Below are 18,170 nucleotides of genomic sequence, written 5' to 3'. Positions count from 1 at the left end.
AGTAGCTTCTTTATCCAGCCATCTACAAAGAGTGGAAGGTCTTTGTGAAACAAATTTTCGATCCAGAAAAGCTTTTTGTAACTGACTGCTGGAAATGCGTGTTCAGGAGCTACACTTTCTGCCTACCATACTACTCACGGATCAACCAAAGTGTATCAGGGACAGGAATGGAGTGCACAAGTTTCACAACACTAATACACTCCTGGAAATTGAAATAAGAACGCCGTGAATTCATTGTCCTAGGAAGGGGAAACTTTATTGACACATTCCGGGGGTCACATACATCACATGATCACACTGACAGAACCAGAGGCACATAGACACAGGCATCAGAGCATGCACAATGTCGGCACTAGTACAGTGTATATCCACCTTTCGCAGCAATGCAGGCTGCTATTATCCCATGGAGACGATCGTAGAGATGCTGGATGTAGTCCTGAGGAACGGCTTGCCATGCCATTTCCACCTGGCGCCTCAGTTGGACCAGCGTTCGTGCTGGACGTGCAGACCGCGTGAGACGACGCTTCATCCAGTCCCAAACATGCTCAATGGGGGACAGATCCGGAGATCTTGCTGGCCAGGGTAGTTGACTTACACCTTCTACAGCACGTTGGGTGGCACGGGATACATGCGGACGTGCATTGTCCTGTTGGAACAGCAAGTTCCCTTGCCGGTATAGGAATGGTAGAACGATGGGTTCGATGACGGTTTGGATGTACCGTGCACTATTCAGTGTCCCCTCGACGATCACCAGAGGTGTACGGCCAGTATAGGAGATCGCTCCCCACACCATGATGCCGGGTGTTGGCCCTGTGTGCCTTGGTCGTATGCAGTCCTGATTGTGGCGCTCACCTGCACGGCGCCAAACACGCATACGACCATCATTGGCACCAAGGCAGAAGCGACTCTCATCGCTGAAGACGACACGTCTCCATTCGTCCCTCCATTCACGCCTGTCGCGACACCACTGGAGGCGGACTGCACGATGTTGGGGCGTGAGCGGAAGACGGCCTAACGGTGTGTGGGACCGTAGCCCAGCTTCATGGACACGGTTGCGAATGGTCCTCGCCGATACCTCAGGAGCAACAGGGTCCCTAATTTTCTGGGAAGTGGCGGTGCGGTCCCCTACAGCACTGCGTAGGATCCTACGGCCTTGGCGTGCATCCGTGCGTCGCTGCGGTCCGGTCCCAGGTCGACGGGCACGTGCACCTTCCGCCGACCACTGGCGACAACATCGATGTACTGTGGAGACCTCACGCCCCACGTGTTGAGCAATTCGGCGGTACGTCCACCCGGCCTCCCACGTGCCCACTATACGCCCTCGCTCAAAGTCCGTCAACTGCACATACGGTTCACGTCCACGCTGTCGCGGCATGCTACCAGTGTTAAAGACTGCGATGGAGCTCCGTATGCCACAGCAAACTGGCTGACACTGACGGCGGCGGTGCACAAATGCTGCGCAGCTGGCACCATTCGACGGCCAACACCGCGTTTCCTGGTGTGTCGGCTGTGCCGTGCGTGTGATCATTGCTTGTACAGCCCTCTCGCAGTGTCCGGAGCAAGTATGGTGGGTCTGACACACCGGTGTCAATGTGTTCTTTTTTCCATTTCCAGGAGTGTATATGGACCGATGAGAATCCTTTTGCAGTTTCAAAAACAAGACATCAACAACAGTTCAACATTAATGTATGGGCTGGAGACAGATTAAATGGACCTTTCATTTTCCGTGGAACAGTGAGTGGAGCATCTTAGAGTGAATTTTAAATGGAACATTTAACTGCTTTTTTGGAAGATCTCCCAATACACTTACGACAGAACATGTGATTCATGCACGATAGGGCGCCACCTCATTTTGCGCTGCAAGCAAGAACAATTTTAAATCAGCGTTCGCCGGATAAATGGATAGGTCGTGAGGCAGCAACGTCTTGGCCTGCTCGATCGCGTGATCTCACTCCATCGGATTTTTAATTTCGGAGGCATTTAAAGCACCCATTCGTCGTGTTTTCAAGACCTGGCGTGAGTACTGACGTTGTTCGCTTGACTTTCAATTAAAATGTTTTCCCCTGTGCAGGAATTGCATAATGTGTGTACGAGTGCAGGTTGTGATGCAGCTCAACGACTACATACATGGAAGCTTGGATTCGGTCGCGAGTCGTTCACGGATAGCCCATCGTATCCGCAGCTGCGGATACATTTCATGTAATCCGTGATGTGGTTGTTAGAAATTTGAATGAGGTATAATGGTAAACATTTTGGAGCATATCATTTGTTCAGCAGAAGACAACATTTGGAAAGGATAAAATACTTGCACAACTAAGCAGCAAATTTGAAAACAAGGAGACAGATACGAAGCAAACATATAACAAAAAAAAAGTGTTTGTAACTAAGAAAATAAAAAAAATGACAAGATATGCTTCATTTTAAGTCATCTGTTCTTTCCCCAAAGGTTTTTCATATCTTAGTTAATAACACCCTATTGATTAAAATTAAAAATATACGGATCACATTTTATTGACAATATCTTCCTTATACATACTTGAATAAAATCCGGGAAGCGCTTCGCATATGTCCCTCTAGACCTCAGATATTGTCTGATATGCAGCAACCTCTGAAAAGCGAAACAGTCACTAAAGTAAATGTCTCCGGCTGGAAACAGACAGAATCTTCAGGTTCAATTGGGCACCGGTATTACTTTTCTGCGATTAAATTTGCTCATCAGTTGTAATGAGAAGCTAGCGAAACGCGTTAATAGTCACATGTGCAAAGTTTCCGACTAATGCTAAGGGAAGCTGCAGTGGCAATTCTCTGTTGAGTTTAGTACCTCCACGCATTTCTCGCTCATATGCAATTTCAGACACCTACACTCTTCTTTTCCTAACCCTTTTGCCTTACCTCGTCAAAAATAGTCTACTTGGCATGCAAAATAATGGTCTCTGAATGTCAAAGTTTTGGATCGTGTTTTTAATAAATATCTATAGTGCTGTAGCCTGTGTGCAGACTATTGGCGTAAAAAAAAAAAAACAATAACATCACATTTGTAAAAACTTGCTCACGTGTACAAGTGAAAGGCACTGAACACTGGCGAATTGTCCATCAATGCTCATCGGCATGTGTGCGCTTCGCTCCGGTGCAAACCAGATTTTATTACTGGGTGAAATAACTTGTTATCAGGTAATGGAAAGATGGATAGAGAAAAAACTCTTTTAAATAATGACGCAAAGCGGTCTAATAGTTGGGATAACTGATTCCCTCCGTACTTTCAAAATATGCCACAGTACACGGTGAGCCAGCTAAAAAGACGCACCGAAAATACAGGGTGTGTCGAAAAAAAAACACGTATTCCGAACACTTATGTGTATAAAGCTGTATGACATACAACTATGGAAATTGGGAGAAGTGTTTGCGAATCTCTAAAATTTAGATTACAGATATTCAAAATGTCCTCAACCAGCGACAGGAAAAATATCGTATCTATACTCGAATTCTTCCCAAGCTTGTCCATCGTCACTGATATTATGGCAGCACGAATCCGATTCCTCAAGTCTTCTAGGTTCTGTGGTATTGTTGGTGCATAAACGTTTTCCGTAATGAAACCCCACAGGAAGAAGTCACAGGGCGCCAAACCCGGCGACTGCAGAGGTCAGCTGAGAAGTGGTAAGTCGCCGGCTGTCAGACGACCAATCCAGCAACTCAATAGAGTTTCATTCAAATATTCGCGCTCTTGGCAACTGCAGTTATGGGGTGCCCCGTCGTGTTGAAAAATTAAGTTATCGTCGTTCAGCCTAGGGAACAACCAGTTTCATAACACTGCTAACCGTTCACCATGTTTCCATCAAAGAAGGACGGGCCGTGAACAGATGAGTGAGACATCGCAAAAAACGCATTGACTTTGGATAAATATCGTACATGTTAGGTGTATGGATGTGGATTCTGCAGACCCCAAATTCGAACATTCTGTTTGTTTACTTTCCCACTAAAACGGAAAGTCGCTTCATCGCAGAACGCGTTGCGTTGTGCGAAAATGTGATCGTCAATAGCATTGTGAAGCTCTTCAGAAATTGCCACACATTTGCGTTTGTCGTCATGACGTAGAGCTTGTAACAGTTGTAACTTGTACGGCTTCATACTAACTGGTGTATCAAAAAATTCACAATTGTAGTTGTAACTCTCGACTAACACAACGGGTTGATTTTGTAAAACTACGTTGGACGGCGGTTTGAATTCATGTGACATTTCGTCGGAAACACGATGGCGGCCAGAACTCTTTCTGTTACATATTGCTAGATATCATCAGTGAAGGTTTCATCCATTTGGTGGATGAACATGGAACTTCAGTCTGATATGTCTTGTCATTGTAATCACGGAATCACATTTCGCAAACTCGAGAACAGAACATTATTTTCGCCATGTGCGTCACATATTATGATACTCGCAAACACACTCATCAAAATTTATAGGTTAACCATCTGTATACATGTCGGTTGGGCCTGGCAGGTTAGCGGTGAAGGGTGTGACAGGAAAAATGCGATGTAACCAGTAACCATTTTTCAACATGTGACGGCAACCAAACAAATAGAAGACAACCGACCTCTAGCAGCAATGAACATAAACTACACAATGTGTATGTTCCTCCAATAGCTGAACGCAGTGATCCAGAGTGTGACAACATAATACTGAGGGGTAACTATATCTTTTTGAGACATCATGTATAGTCGAAATATATAAATAACTTACATCCAAGCGTGATAATAGAGGAGAAGGTGAAAATTATTTGACATACACAAATAAGTTTATAGTAGACGAATTAGGACATCAGCTTTTTTCATTAAAACGACTTGCATCTTTCTAGGGTTCCTCAGTCTGTAACAGTGGAATACCTATAGGATCACTTTGGTGTCGAGCTATCTGTCCAGCTTTTAACACCACTTTTTCTTAGAAATAAGTAGACATACCAAGTTGAAATTTATGTCACATACTAAGTCTACGCCCCTTGTCGGTGCGATAAACTGAAGCTTCTAAGTCAGTGCAGTCAAGAGACACGACTGCTTATGTCAGACGTTTCGATAATTGCAAACTCACTCATAAAATGTTACGGTTTCAACTGAAGAAGACGCAGGCCTTAAAACCGTACATTGTATGATCACTCATGAACATCTATAGGGTACTTCCCGTTGACCTAGAAACGTAAAATTTGGGAAGATACAAGTTTTCACAATACAAATAAAGGAAAAAAACTGAAAATTGTAATTATATCACATAACAAATATTTTTTGCCTGTCGTCCGTCTGTCTGCCCGTCTGTTAAGACCCGTTTTTCGAAGGAACGGCTAGACGTATCAAGGTGATATTACGCCAAATACTATTGTTTATAACGGTCCTTTGACAGTGTAAAAAATTTGAACTTCTAAGTCAATACGACCAAAAGATACGTCCATATATGACTCACATTCTGATACTCGCAAACTCATCAAAATTTGTAGGTCAGTTATCTATACATATGTCGGGCTTGGTGGGTTAGCGGCGAAGGTCGTGGCAGGAAACTGAGTGGTAGCGGGATCGAATCTCGGTCGGACGACAGATTCTTCAGTCTTCGTTTTACCACAGCCTTCACCTCTAAACGGTGTGAGGAGTCGTCAAGAAACAACACGTGAACCATATTCCACGTTAAACCGCCCCCTTTCACTGACTGGATAAGGGGGGTAGGCTAGTGACACTCAAATCGCTGAAGTGGCATCCAATAGAAACTTGCATCAAACCATTGGGCCATACAAAATTATTATGATTACTATAATAATAATTATTATTATTATTACCTACACACATGGCTAAGTTTGTACGTAACTGTCAGATCGCGAGTACTAATCGAACTTTTAAGTAAACGTGTAAGCCAGTCACGGTTCATGTGTTTACTATTTGCGTACGATGACCGGCTGAAAGCCCGAAATACTATTAGCCTGTCATATCAAGTGCTCAGAAAGTTGATCTTGGGCGTTGCTACATGTTACATAGCCTAACTGGTATACAATCTTGACCGGAGGTGTTGCCTTTACTATTTGTTTTAAGTTGCTTCGCTACACCGAGAGTATCTGCTTCTAAGCTATGCATGATGGCAGTTATTCTTGATTCTAATTCTGGAATATTTACTTCGTCTTCATTAGTGAAGGAATTTCCGAAAATTGTGTTGTTACTTCGTGTTACGGCGTAAAGTCAAGCGGCGGCACGCGAGTCGGGAATGAGAGAGCAGAGAGGACTGCGAATTCCGCAGACAATTCCATCCGCGACAAAACTCCTTATTAAGTCGGCAACGTCTCAAAATAGCTTCGATTAAACTTCCTCTAGTTTCAGAATTTGCTTTCGCATTCTTCTCACCAAGTTACCATCGCAATACTGCTTGACATTCTTTCTTCTTTCCCCCTAAGACAAACAATTCCCCCACTATCACACCATCAACAACCTCTGTACACCACCAACACATTATCAAATGTCTCCTTCCTACTACCTCGATTATAAAACACAGATATTAAGTTTGATCTAATTGGCATACTTTTCAATTAAGTACGTCATAAAATTTACGTTAACATTACATAAAAGTACAATAAAAATAAACCACAAAAGAAGTTTCAAACAACAGTATACCCTCTAAAACACACCCACACACACACACATACACATACACACACACACACACACACACACACACACACAGAGAGAGAGAGAGAGAGAGTGAGAGAGAGAGAGAGAGAGAGAGAGAGAGAGAGAAAGAGAGAAATAAAGAGAGACCACGAAGGAACTCTCCGTATCAGATGGAAATCACTAGACTGTGATTCACGAATACAGACAAACAAACGACTAAACTTTCAGAAAAAATTGGATCGTTTGTTCAAGAGAAAGTGCTTCACAAATTGAGCAAGTCATCAACCCTTGGATCCACCTCTGGTACTTGTGCAAGCAGATATTTCGCTTGGATTTAATTGACAGATTTGTTGGACGTCCTTCTGAGAGGTATCGCACCAAATTCTGTCCAATTCGCGTGACAGGTCGTCAACATCCCGGGATGGTTTGAGAACACTGACCACATTGCTCCAAACGTTTACAGTTGGGGAAGAATGCGCTACCTTGCGGCCCAATGTGGGGTTTGGCAAGCACAGAGACAAGCAGTAGAAAATCCCACAGTGCGTTGAGCAGGGCCATGGGGGAGGGGGAGGGAGTTGTCTTGCTGGAACTTAAGCCCAGAATTGCTTACATGAAGGGTAACAAAACGAGGCGTAGAGTATCGTCAGTGAACCGTTGTGTTGTAATGGTGCCGCGGGTGACCACCAAAGGGTTCTTGCTGTGAAAAAAATTCGCACTCCTGGTTCTTAGGCTGTATGGCTGGCGACAGTCGGGTTGCTATCCCACCACTGTCCAGGGCGTCTTCAGACCTGGACTCTCACTGCATTCAGAATAGTTGTCTTCAGTCATTAGTTCCACATAGAACTCAGCCCCAGTGACCAACAAAGATGTGTCTGGAGACGCCCTGGTCAGTGGTAGGATACCAACGTGGCAGCATCCTCCCACCAGATCTGAATTTCTGCGATATAACACACTAAATCGGCAGATTTTGGTCTGATACCCGTCACAACATTCAACAAATCAAATAATTCAAAGTCGAGTAACTGCTTGCACAAGTGCCAGAGGTGGAGGGATGCGTTATTGACTTGCTCAATTGGTGAAGCTCACTCTCTTGGATAAATCATCCAATGTTTGTGAATTGTAATCATTTCTTGTCTTTGCATGTACATGACATCTACCAATTTCTGTCAAACTCGGATGATTTCTTCGTAGTGCGTGGTTTTTCTTTATATATGCATTTATATTTTACTGGGGTACTACCCATATCGGTAAACATATATGCAATAGCTTTACATTGAACCAAGGACATTTACCAAAACATGGATTGTTGTCGGATTAAAACATTGAAATTATACAAGAGGAAAATTCCATTTCTGCTTCCATTTCTGCAATCAGTTCCTTGTTTGTAAGTGATACGTCAGTCAAGAAAATCATTTTGTAATACACTATTGAGTGGAAATATGTAAACTGACTTAGGAGGTTGATTCGTTTGTTTCCAAGACTAGCAATTACTTGGTGCTTGTATCGATAGTGAGCCAGTGTTAGAAAGACGTGCTGCCAGATAAGTTCACGATGAGGTAGCACCTATAGACATGGCGATTGCGCAACGTTAGAAACACGGGCTGCCAGATAAATAACGTCTTGTACACGATGAGAGAGCAGTATAGCCACGGTGATTACGCTGCCGCTTATAAAAAGTTACTGACCTTTCGTCGCAAAACTGTAGTCTTCCTACTGCGCTCTTATAAGCCGTGACTCCGCTCCTCTGCAAGGTGAGTTCCCTTGCCGTGTACCATAGATTCATATTTAGCCATTCGACACCCAGTACTGCATAAATGTCTTCTTCAGGCTTATCAATGCGTAATAGTCTTTAGCTGTAGCCAAGAGACTCATTCTGTTGGATTGTGCTATAGGCGACAAATCGCGGAAAATAGTAACCACCGTAACATACGTTAAGTGATCAAAAGTATCCGGACACCAGGCTTAAAATGGCGCCCTCCATCGGTAATGCTGGAATTCAGTATGCTGTCGGCCTGCCCTTAGCCTCGGTGATAGCTTCCACTCTCAAAGACATACGTTTAATCAGATTTCTTGGGGAATGACAGCCTACTTTTCACGGAGTGCTGCACTGAGGAGAAGCATCGATGTCGGTCGGTGAGGCCTGGCACGAAGACGGCGTCCCCAAAAATCTCAAAGGTGTTCTATAGGATTCAGGTCACGACTCTGTGCAGGCCAGTGCATTACAGGGATGCTATTGTCGTGTAACCACTCCGCCAAAGGCCGTGCATTTTGAACAGGTGCTTGATCGTGTTAAAAGATGCAAACGCCTTCCCCGAATTGCTCTTAAACAGTGGGAAGCAAGAAGATGCTTATAACATCTATGTAGGCCTGTGCTGTGATAGTACCACGCAAAACAATAAGGCGCGCAAGCCCCCTTCATGAAAAACACGACCACAACATAACAAAACCACCTCCGAATTTTACTGTTGGCACAACACACGCTGGGGCTGCAGATTCCTCGATTTGCGCCATAGGGTGGTGGGGTTTCGGGTTCCGTTGGATAGGTCAGGAGTCCACTACACACAGCAGGCGGCTACACGGGTAGCAGGGGTTATGTGGTGTGGACTGGGCGGATTTTTTAGTTTAAATGGCCTCGGGCAAGTACAGAAAGGGCAGCAGCCTCAAAGGGTGCGGGGCAAAGTCAGGACATGCGGGGACCAAGCAGCAATCGGTATTGTAATTGTAAACTGTCGAAGCTGCGTTGGTAAAGTACCGCAACTTCAAGCGCTGATAGAAAGCACCGAACCTGAAATAGTTACAGGTACGGTAGAGGTAAATTCTGCCGACTTTTTTTTTTTTACAAAGGCACAGACGGTGTTCATAAAGGATAGATTGCATGCAACCGGTTGTGTCTTGTATGTCGCTGTTAGTAGTAGTTTATCCTGTGGTGAAATAGAAGTTGATAGTTCCTGTGAATTATTATGGGTGGAGTTTATACTCAACAACTGAGCTAGGTTAATAATTGGCTCCTTTTACCGACCTTCCGGCTCAGCAGCATTAGTGGTAGAACAACTGATAGAAAATCTGGAATACATTTCACATAAATTTCCTCAGCATGTTATAGTCTTAGGTGGAGATTTCAGTTTACCAGATATAGCCTGGACACTCAGATGTTTAGGACGGGTGGTAAGGACAGAGCATCGAGTGACATTATACTGAGTGCACTATCCGAAAATTACCTCGAGCAATTAAACAGAGAACCGACTCGTGGAGATAACATCTTGGATCTACCGATAACACACGATCCCGAACTTTTCGACTCTGTAAGCGCAGAACAGGGAAACAGTGATCATAAGGCCGCTGCAGCATCCCTGAATATGGAAGTAAACATGAATATAATAAAAGGGAGGAAGGTTTATCTGTTTAGCAAGAGTAATAGGAGGCAGATTTCATATTACTTAACAGATCAAAACGATTTAAACGCAGCCAAAACCTATCAGACAAACAGAAGCTAAACGATATCAAAGCTAGCGTAAGGAGGGCTATGCGTGAAGCGTTCAGTGAGTTCGAAAGTAAAATTCTATGTGCCGACTTGACAGAAAATCCTAGAAAGTTATGGTCTTACCTTAACTCAGTAAGTGGATCGAAACAGCATATACAGACACTCTGGGTTGATTTGTTGTTGTTGTTGTTGTTGTGGTCTTCAGTCCTGAGACTGGTTTGATGCAGCTCTCCATGCTACTCTATCCTGTGCAAGCTTCTTCATCTCCCAGTACCTACTGCAACCTACATCCTTCTGAATCTGCTTAGTGTAGTCATCTCTTGGTCTCCCTCTACGATTTTGACCCTCCACACTGCCCTCCAATACTAAATTGGTGTACCCTTGATGCCTCAGAACATGTCCTACCAACCGATCCCTTCTTCTAGTCAAGTTGTGCCACAAACTCCTCTCCTCCCCAATCTTATTCAATACCTCCTAATTAGTTACGTGATCTACGCACCTAATCTTCAGCATTCTTCTGTAGCACCACATTTCGAAAGCTTCTATGCTCTTCTTGTCCAAACTATTTATCGTCCATGATTCACTTCCATACATGGCTACACTCCATACAAATACTTTCAGAAATGACTTCCTGACACTTAAATGTATACTCGATGTTAACAAACTTCTCTTCTTCAGAAACGCTTTCCTTGCCATTGCCAGTCTACATTTTATATCCTCTCTACTTCGACCATCATCAGTTATTTTGCTCCCCAAATAGCAAAACTCCTTTACTACTTTAAGTGTCTCACTTCCTAATCTAATTTCCTCAGCATCACCCGACTTAATTCGACTACATTCCGTTATCCTCGTTTTGCTTTTGTTGATGTTCATCTTATATACTCCTCTCAAGACACTGTCCATTCCGTTCAACTGCTCTTCCAAGCCCTTTGCTGTCTCTGACAGAATTACAATGTCATCGGCGAACCTCAAAGTTTTTATTTCTTCTCCCTGGATTTTAATACCTCCTGCGAATTTTTCTTCTGTTTCCTTCAGTGCTTGCTCAATATACAGATTGAATAACATCGGGAATAGGCTACAACCCTGCCTCACCCCCTTCCCAACCACTGCTGGTTGTCGTACCGTATGGCAGACGACAATCAGGTACGTGTCTCGCAACAGTCCAGGACGTATCTATACACATCTTCAGCATGGAATCTAACTTTTTTTTGGTCATCAATCTACTGACTGGTTTGATGCGGCCCGCCACGAATTCCTTTCCTGTGCTAACCTCTTCATCTCAGAGTAGCACTTGCAACCTACGTCCTCAATTATTTGCTGGACGTGTTCCAGCCTCTGCCTTCCTCTACAGTTTTTGCCCTCTACAGTTCCCTCTAGTACCATGGAAGTCATTCCCTCATGTCTTAGCAGATGTCCTATCATCCTGTCCCTTCTCCTTATCAGTGTTTCCCACATATTCCTTTCCTCTCCGATTCTGCGTAGAACCTCCTCATTCCTTACCTTATCAGTCCATCTAATTTTCAACACTCGTCTATAGCACCACATCTCAAATGCTTCGATTCTCTTCTGTTCCGGTTTTCCCACAGTCCATGTTTCACTACCATACAATGCTGTACTCCAGACGTACATCCTCAGAAATTTCTTCCTCAAATTAAGGCCGGTATTTGATATTAGTAGATTTCTCTTGGCCAGAAGTGCCTTTTCTGCCATAGAGAGTCTGCTTTTGATGTCTTCCTTGCTCCGTCCGTCATTGGTTATTTTACTGCCTAGGTAGCAGAATTCCTTAACTTCATTGACTTCGTGACCGTCAATCCTGATGTTAAGTTTCTCGCTGTTCTCATTTCTACTCATTACCTTCGTCTTTCTCCGATTTACTCTCAAACCATACTGTGTACTCATTAGACTGTTCATTCCGTTCAGCAGATCAATTAATTCTTCTTCACTTTCACTCAGGATAGCAATGTCATCAGCGAATAGTATAATTGATATCCTTTCACCTTATATTTTAATTCCACTCCTGAACCTTTCTTTTATTCCCATCATTGCTCCCTCGATATACAGATTGAAGAGTAGGGGCGAAAGGCTACAGCTTTGTCTTACACCCTTCTTAATACGAGCACTTCGTTGTTGATCGTCAACTCTTATTATTCCCTCTTGGTTGTTGTACATATTGTATATGACCCGTCTCTCCCTATAGCTTACCCCTACTTTTTTCAGTGTCTCGAACAGCTTGCACCATTTTATATTGTCGAACGTTTTTTCCAGGTCGACAAATCCTATGAACGTGTCTTAATTTTTCTTTAGCCTTGCTTCCATTATTAGCCGTAACGTCAGAATTGCCTCTCTCGTGCCTTTACTTTTCCTAAAGCCAAACTGATCGTCACCTAGCGCATTTTCAATTTTCTTTTCCATTCTTCTGTATATTATTGTTGTAAGCAGCTTCGATGCATGAGCTGTTAAGCTGATTGTGCGATAATTCTCGCACTTGTCAGCTCTTGCCGTCTTCGGAATTGTGTGGATGATGCTTTTCCAAAAGTGGGATGGTATGTCGCCAGATTCATATATTCTACACACCAGCGTGAATAGTCGTTTTGTTGCTACTTCCCCTAATGATTTTAGAAATTGTGATGGAATGTTATCTATCCCTTCTGCCTTATTTGATCGTAAGTCCTCCAAAGCTCTTTTAAATTCCGATTCTAATACTGGATCCCCTATCTCTTCTAAATCGACTCCTGTTTCTTCTTCTATCACATCAGACAAATCTTCACCCTCATAGCGGCTTTCAATGTATTCTTTCCACCTATTTGCTCTCTTCTCTGCATTTAACAGTGGAATTCCCGTTGCACTCTTAATGTTACTACGGTTGCTTTTAATGTCACCAAAGGCTGTTTTGACTTTCCTGTATGCTGAGTCTGTCCTTCCGACAATCATATCTTTTTAGATGTCTTCACTTTTTTCCTGCAGCCATTTCGTCTTAGCTTCCCTGCACTTCCTATTTATTTCATTCCTCAGCGACTTGTATTTCTGTATTCCTGATTTTCCCGGAACATGTTTGTACTTCCTCCTTTCATCAATCAACTGAAGTATTTCTTCCGTTACCCATGGTTTCTTCGTAGCTACCCTCTTTGTACCTATGTTTTCCTTCCCAACTTCTGTGATGGCCCTTTTTAGAGATGTCCATTCCTCTTCAACTGTACTGCTTACTGCGCTACTCCTTATTGCTGTATCTATAGAGTTAGAGAACTTCAAACATATCTCGTCATTCCTTAGAACTTCCGTATCCCACTTCTTAGCGTATTGGTTCTTCCTGACTAATGTCTTGAACTTCATCCTACTCTTCATCGCTACTATATTGTGATCTGAGTCTATATCTGCTCCTGGGTACGACTTACAATCCAGTATCTGATTTCGGAATCTCTGTCTGACCATGATGTAATCTAATTGAAATCTTCCCGTATCTCCCGGCCTTTTCCAAGTATACCTCCTCCTCTTGTGATTCTTGAACAGGGTATTCGCTATTACTAGCTGAAACTTGTTACAGAACTCAATTAGTCTTTCTCCTCTTTCATTCCTTGTCCCAAGCCCATATTCTCCTGTAACCTTTTCTTCTACTCCTTCCCCTACAACTGCATTCGAGTCGCCCATGACTATTAGATTTTCGTCCCCCTTTATATACTGCATTACCCTTTCAATATCCTCATACACTTTCTCTATCTGTTCATCTTCAGCTTGCGACGTCGGCATGTATACCTGAACTATCGTTGTCGGTGTTGGTCTGCTGTCGATTCTGATTAGAACAACCGGGTCACTGAACTGTTCACAGTAACACACCCTCTGCCCTACCTTCCTATTCATAACGAATCCTACAGCTGTTATACCATTTTCTGCTGCTGTTGATATTACCCGATACTCATCTGACCAGAAATCGTTGCTTCCTTCCACTTCACTTCACTGACCCCTACTATACCTAGATTGAGCCTTTGCATTTCCCTTTTCAGATTTTCTAGTTTCCCTACCACGTTCAAGCTTCTGACATTCCACGCTCCGACTCGTAGAACGTTATCCTTTCGTTTATTATTCAATCTTTTTCTCATGGTAACCTCCCTCTTGGCAGTCCCCTCCCGGAGATCCGAATGGGGGACTATTCCGGAATCTTTTGCCAACTGAGAGATCATCATGACACTTCTTCAACTACAGGCCACATGTCCTGTGGATACACGTTACGTGTCTTTAATGCAGTGGTTTCCATTGCCTTCTGCATCCTCATGTCGTTGATCATTGCTGATTCTTCCGCTTTTAGGGGCAATTTCCGACCCCTAGGACAAGAGAGTGCCCTAAACCTCTATCCACTCCTCCGCCCTCTTTGACAAGTCCGTTGGCAGAATGAGGCTGACTTCTTATGCTGGAAGTCTTCGGCCGCCAATGCTGATTATTTATCAGAATTTAGACAGTGGCGGGTATCGAACCCGGGACCGAAGACGTTTTGATTATGAATCAAAGACGCTACCCCTAGACCACGGGGTCTAACTTACTGAAGTAGAATTGGCTTCATTGATGAGTCCCGCTTCGAGATGAGTCCCGATCACCAGAGAAGACGTGTCTGGAGATGTATCGGATATGGTTTGGCTACTAACCTGACTGTCTCCGGACATACAGGCCGATAATCAGGATTGATGGTCTGGAGTGCCATTTCATTTCATAGTAGGACCTCTTTGGTTGTTTTCCGTAGTACAATTAGAGCACAGCGGTACGTAGACAATATTCTGGGCCCTGTTTTCTTACCCTTCATGGCAAGCCAACCTGGGCTTACATTTCAGCAAGATAATGCCCTCCCACACACGGTGGAAGTATCTATGCTTGTCTTTGTACTTTCCCAACCATACCGTGGCCAGTAAGATCGCCGGATCTTTCCCCAGTTGAGCAAGTTTTGAGCATTATGGGCAGGGCCCTGTAACGAGCTTGGGATTTTTACGATGTAACGCGCCAATTGGACAGAATTTTGCTCTGTATCTCTCAGGAGGTCACACAACAACTCTGTCAGTCAGTGACAAACCGAAAAGCTGCTTGGTCAAGGATAAAGGGTAGACCAACACGTTGGTGACTTGCTCCATTCGCGAAGCTCTTGCTCTTGAATAAATCATCCAGATTTTTTGAAAATATAATCATCTGTTGGTCTTTATATGTACAGAACGTGTACCGATTTACGGCCAGTTCGAATAATTCCTTTGTGGTGAGTCGTTCTTTTTTGTCTTAGAACATACATGTTCCATTGCACCTTTGCTAAATAATTGCTGTTTGACTCAGTGTCAACACGCTCTTCATTCTTCAAGATGCAGAATTTGTTTTTTAGTTATGAAATGCATTCTATTAACGTCTGTGAATTTCAGTTAGGTAATTTGGTTTCAGTCCAACCTTTTATTCATCTTTATTCAGCATCTTATTAATTCATGGTAACTTGACCTACTACGACTATGAGATCGTAAAATTTTTTTTATAGCTTGATAAGATATGTATTTCTATGGCCAAAATCAAACGGACCGATGGAGGTCATTTATAGTTGAATTTGGTCTCCAGCAAGTCGATTTACCATTTATCTTCTGAAAGAAGTTGTTAAGTATGAACTCGCTGCTCTCAGCAAATTCTTTTAATGTACAGCCCTGACGTTTCTGTCACCGCAACTTGCGTTCCTAGCTGAAAAATAATTTTTGGTTCTGTACAAAGTTTCCTTTAAGATCGCTTATACCATACTGTAGTTGAATCTGTTGTCCTTTATTATTTTAAATGGACAGGTTTACAACTGAATTTCTTCCCTGCTCTGTTCCTCCGTAGTAAACTATTTGTGCTATTTTTTTACGCTTTTTGATCTACAATTTTTCTAGGCATTTCTGATATACCTGCAATGTTATGTTATTTTCAGTTCTTTCAGATACAAGTAACTTACCTTTTTAGCCTAAAGTTTGCAAGTTATTGTTCGTAAATAAAAATTATTTGAAGCTTTTGGATTTCTAGGCATTCATCGAATAGCAGGCTGTTAGCCTAGAAGCAGCTGGGTATTCTATATTGTCCAAAGTTGTTTCAGTACACTACCCCGAATGATCGTACACCTGTGCTATAATATCTACGTGACAGCAACACGAACATATCGATAGGACCACCCCCACGCTGTTGTAGACCGCCAATGCCTGAGGAGTTTGGCGAGACATGTAAACAGTGCTAAAGCTCGAATCTCGGCAGTGCTATGCTCACAGCTCTCTCAGCGCCGGTCTGAGTGCTTCTGAGTCTTGAGATGAAAGTATCGACATCACCAGATCGCATACTGATCTCACCAGCCCAGTTCTCAAGTCAGCCCCCAGTCGGTCTTTGTATCACTTGTGAAGTCTCTCTCTCTCTCTCTCTGTCTCTCTCTCTCTCTTTGGTTCTGGCAGCTAGTCTTTCAGTCGCACGTCCTTCAAACCAATTTTTAACATGGCAGAATCTTACAATTTTCTTCCCGGGTGCCGGTTCTCTTCCCACGTTTGCTACTCTGTAATTGCCCACATTCTCATCATTTGGTTTGTTGTGGGTTGCTGGGAGAAAGTACGGCCTGTCGAAACATTTATCGTGTTGTCTATACACATCACTACCGCAGAAAAGTGATGCAACCGCAGTATTACCACCCAAACCGAAGTGTTGAAATTTGCCTGTAACGGTTGGAATTAATTTAGTGCTCAACTTCAGAGTCACTCCATTATAGCGGCGAAGCTCTGAGGACGAGGTGGACTTAGAGGAATTGTAGGATGCTGGCAAGAGAAGTAACTCATCTGTCTCGTGGTACGATTTTACATGTTAAAATTGGTTGTGAAGCTACCCTGAGAAGCTATCCTGGGTATATTTCGCTATGGGTAGCTCTAAAATGTGGCTTCGGATTCTCAGGCACAAGACGTTGTGCCGCGATTGGTGCAGTAATTAAAGACTTCCTGCTTATCTATTACGTAAGCGGTATCAGCTGCCGCAGTTCTGCTGGAATTTTCTTGCAAAATCGGTAGGTCACGTAACACTACGCAATGTGCCACACTTTTCTGGCCAGATAATTCACGATAAGATAACAGTCTTGGCGCGTCAGCTGCGCCGTTGCTGGTACGATCATACAAGCTGCGAACCTCACATTTCCTATAAGCGGTCACTAGTGGAGTACTGTCAGTGAATTCTGATTGCTAAAATAATCAGGCACCGATGCATCATGATGTACAGTACCGCCCCAGTATTGCGACAGGATCTGCTACTCAATATTCTATACAGTAAGAGCAGCCGCATGAACATCAGTACCTTGAATATAACTAGCTCAGATGGGAAGCCAATACTAAGCAAAGAACGGAAAGCCGAAAAATGGAAGGGACACATAGAAAGGTCGTACATGGTAAATCAATTTGTAGACATATAGAAGGTGGGAAGGTGGACTTCTCTTTCCTCAATTAACAGAGCGGCTGTTTGCGGTCCGGCCCATTGGGGAGGGGGGGGGGGGGGGGGGGGCGACGGCTCTTTCCAGCCCATATCCCAGTAGACTGCGAGAGAGGCACAGGGAACCAAATTGGGAATACTTCTTAGAGTTCACACGGTTTCGACGTTCACCTGATAACCAACGGAAACCTCCCAAAACCAGTGGTCGGATCTGAGGTACTCGAACTATATTAATTTATTTTTGGGGGCAATGTTATCCATTGTGAATAGAAATTCACTACTCTTAATCTGAAAATGATCACAGACCTCTTCTTGTCTACGCCGATGAAAACATTATCCATCATCCCATACAAAAATTGAAGGTCTATGTGTAGTATATTATCTACACTACTGGCCACTAAAATTGCTACGCCACGAAGATGGCGTGCTACAGGCGCGAAATTTAACCGACGGGAAGAATATGCTGTGATATGCAAATGATTAGCTTTTCAGAGCATTCACACAAGGTTGGCGCCGGTGGCGGCACCTACAACGTGCTGACATGAGGAAAGTTCCCAACCGATTTCTCATACACAAACAGCTGTTGACCGGCGTTGCCTGGTGAAACGTTGTTGTGATGC

At 43.5% G+C, this 18,170-nt stretch overlaps 1 protein-coding gene across 2 annotated transcripts in view; it reads left to right on the top strand.

The window, feature by feature from the left end:
- LOC126284498 (UDP-glycosyltransferase UGT5-like) overlaps window positions 1-18,170 on the top strand; it is a 57,319-nt gene that overhangs the window by 2,037 nt on the left and 37,112 nt on the right. Inside the window, exon 1 of one of the 2 annotated variants that reach the window (XM_049983470.1) lies at window positions 8,295-8,383. The exons of the other annotated variant lie outside the window; for it this stretch is intronic. The gene's annotated coding sequence lies outside the window, so the exon portion shown is untranslated. Of the gene's footprint in view, window positions 1-8,294; window positions 8,384-18,170 lie in introns of those variants that run through there. 2 annotated transcript variants of the gene reach the window in all.

The sequence above is a fragment of the Schistocerca gregaria genome, chromosome 8 (genome assembly GCF_023897955.1).
Source record: "Schistocerca gregaria isolate iqSchGreg1 chromosome 8, iqSchGreg1.2, whole genome shotgun sequence".
NCBI classification, from domain to species: Eukaryota; Metazoa; Arthropoda; class Insecta; order Orthoptera; family Acrididae; genus Schistocerca; species Schistocerca gregaria.
The sequence above is the reverse complement of the archived record's forward strand: the minus strand, read 5'-3'. Positions and strand labels throughout refer to the sequence as shown.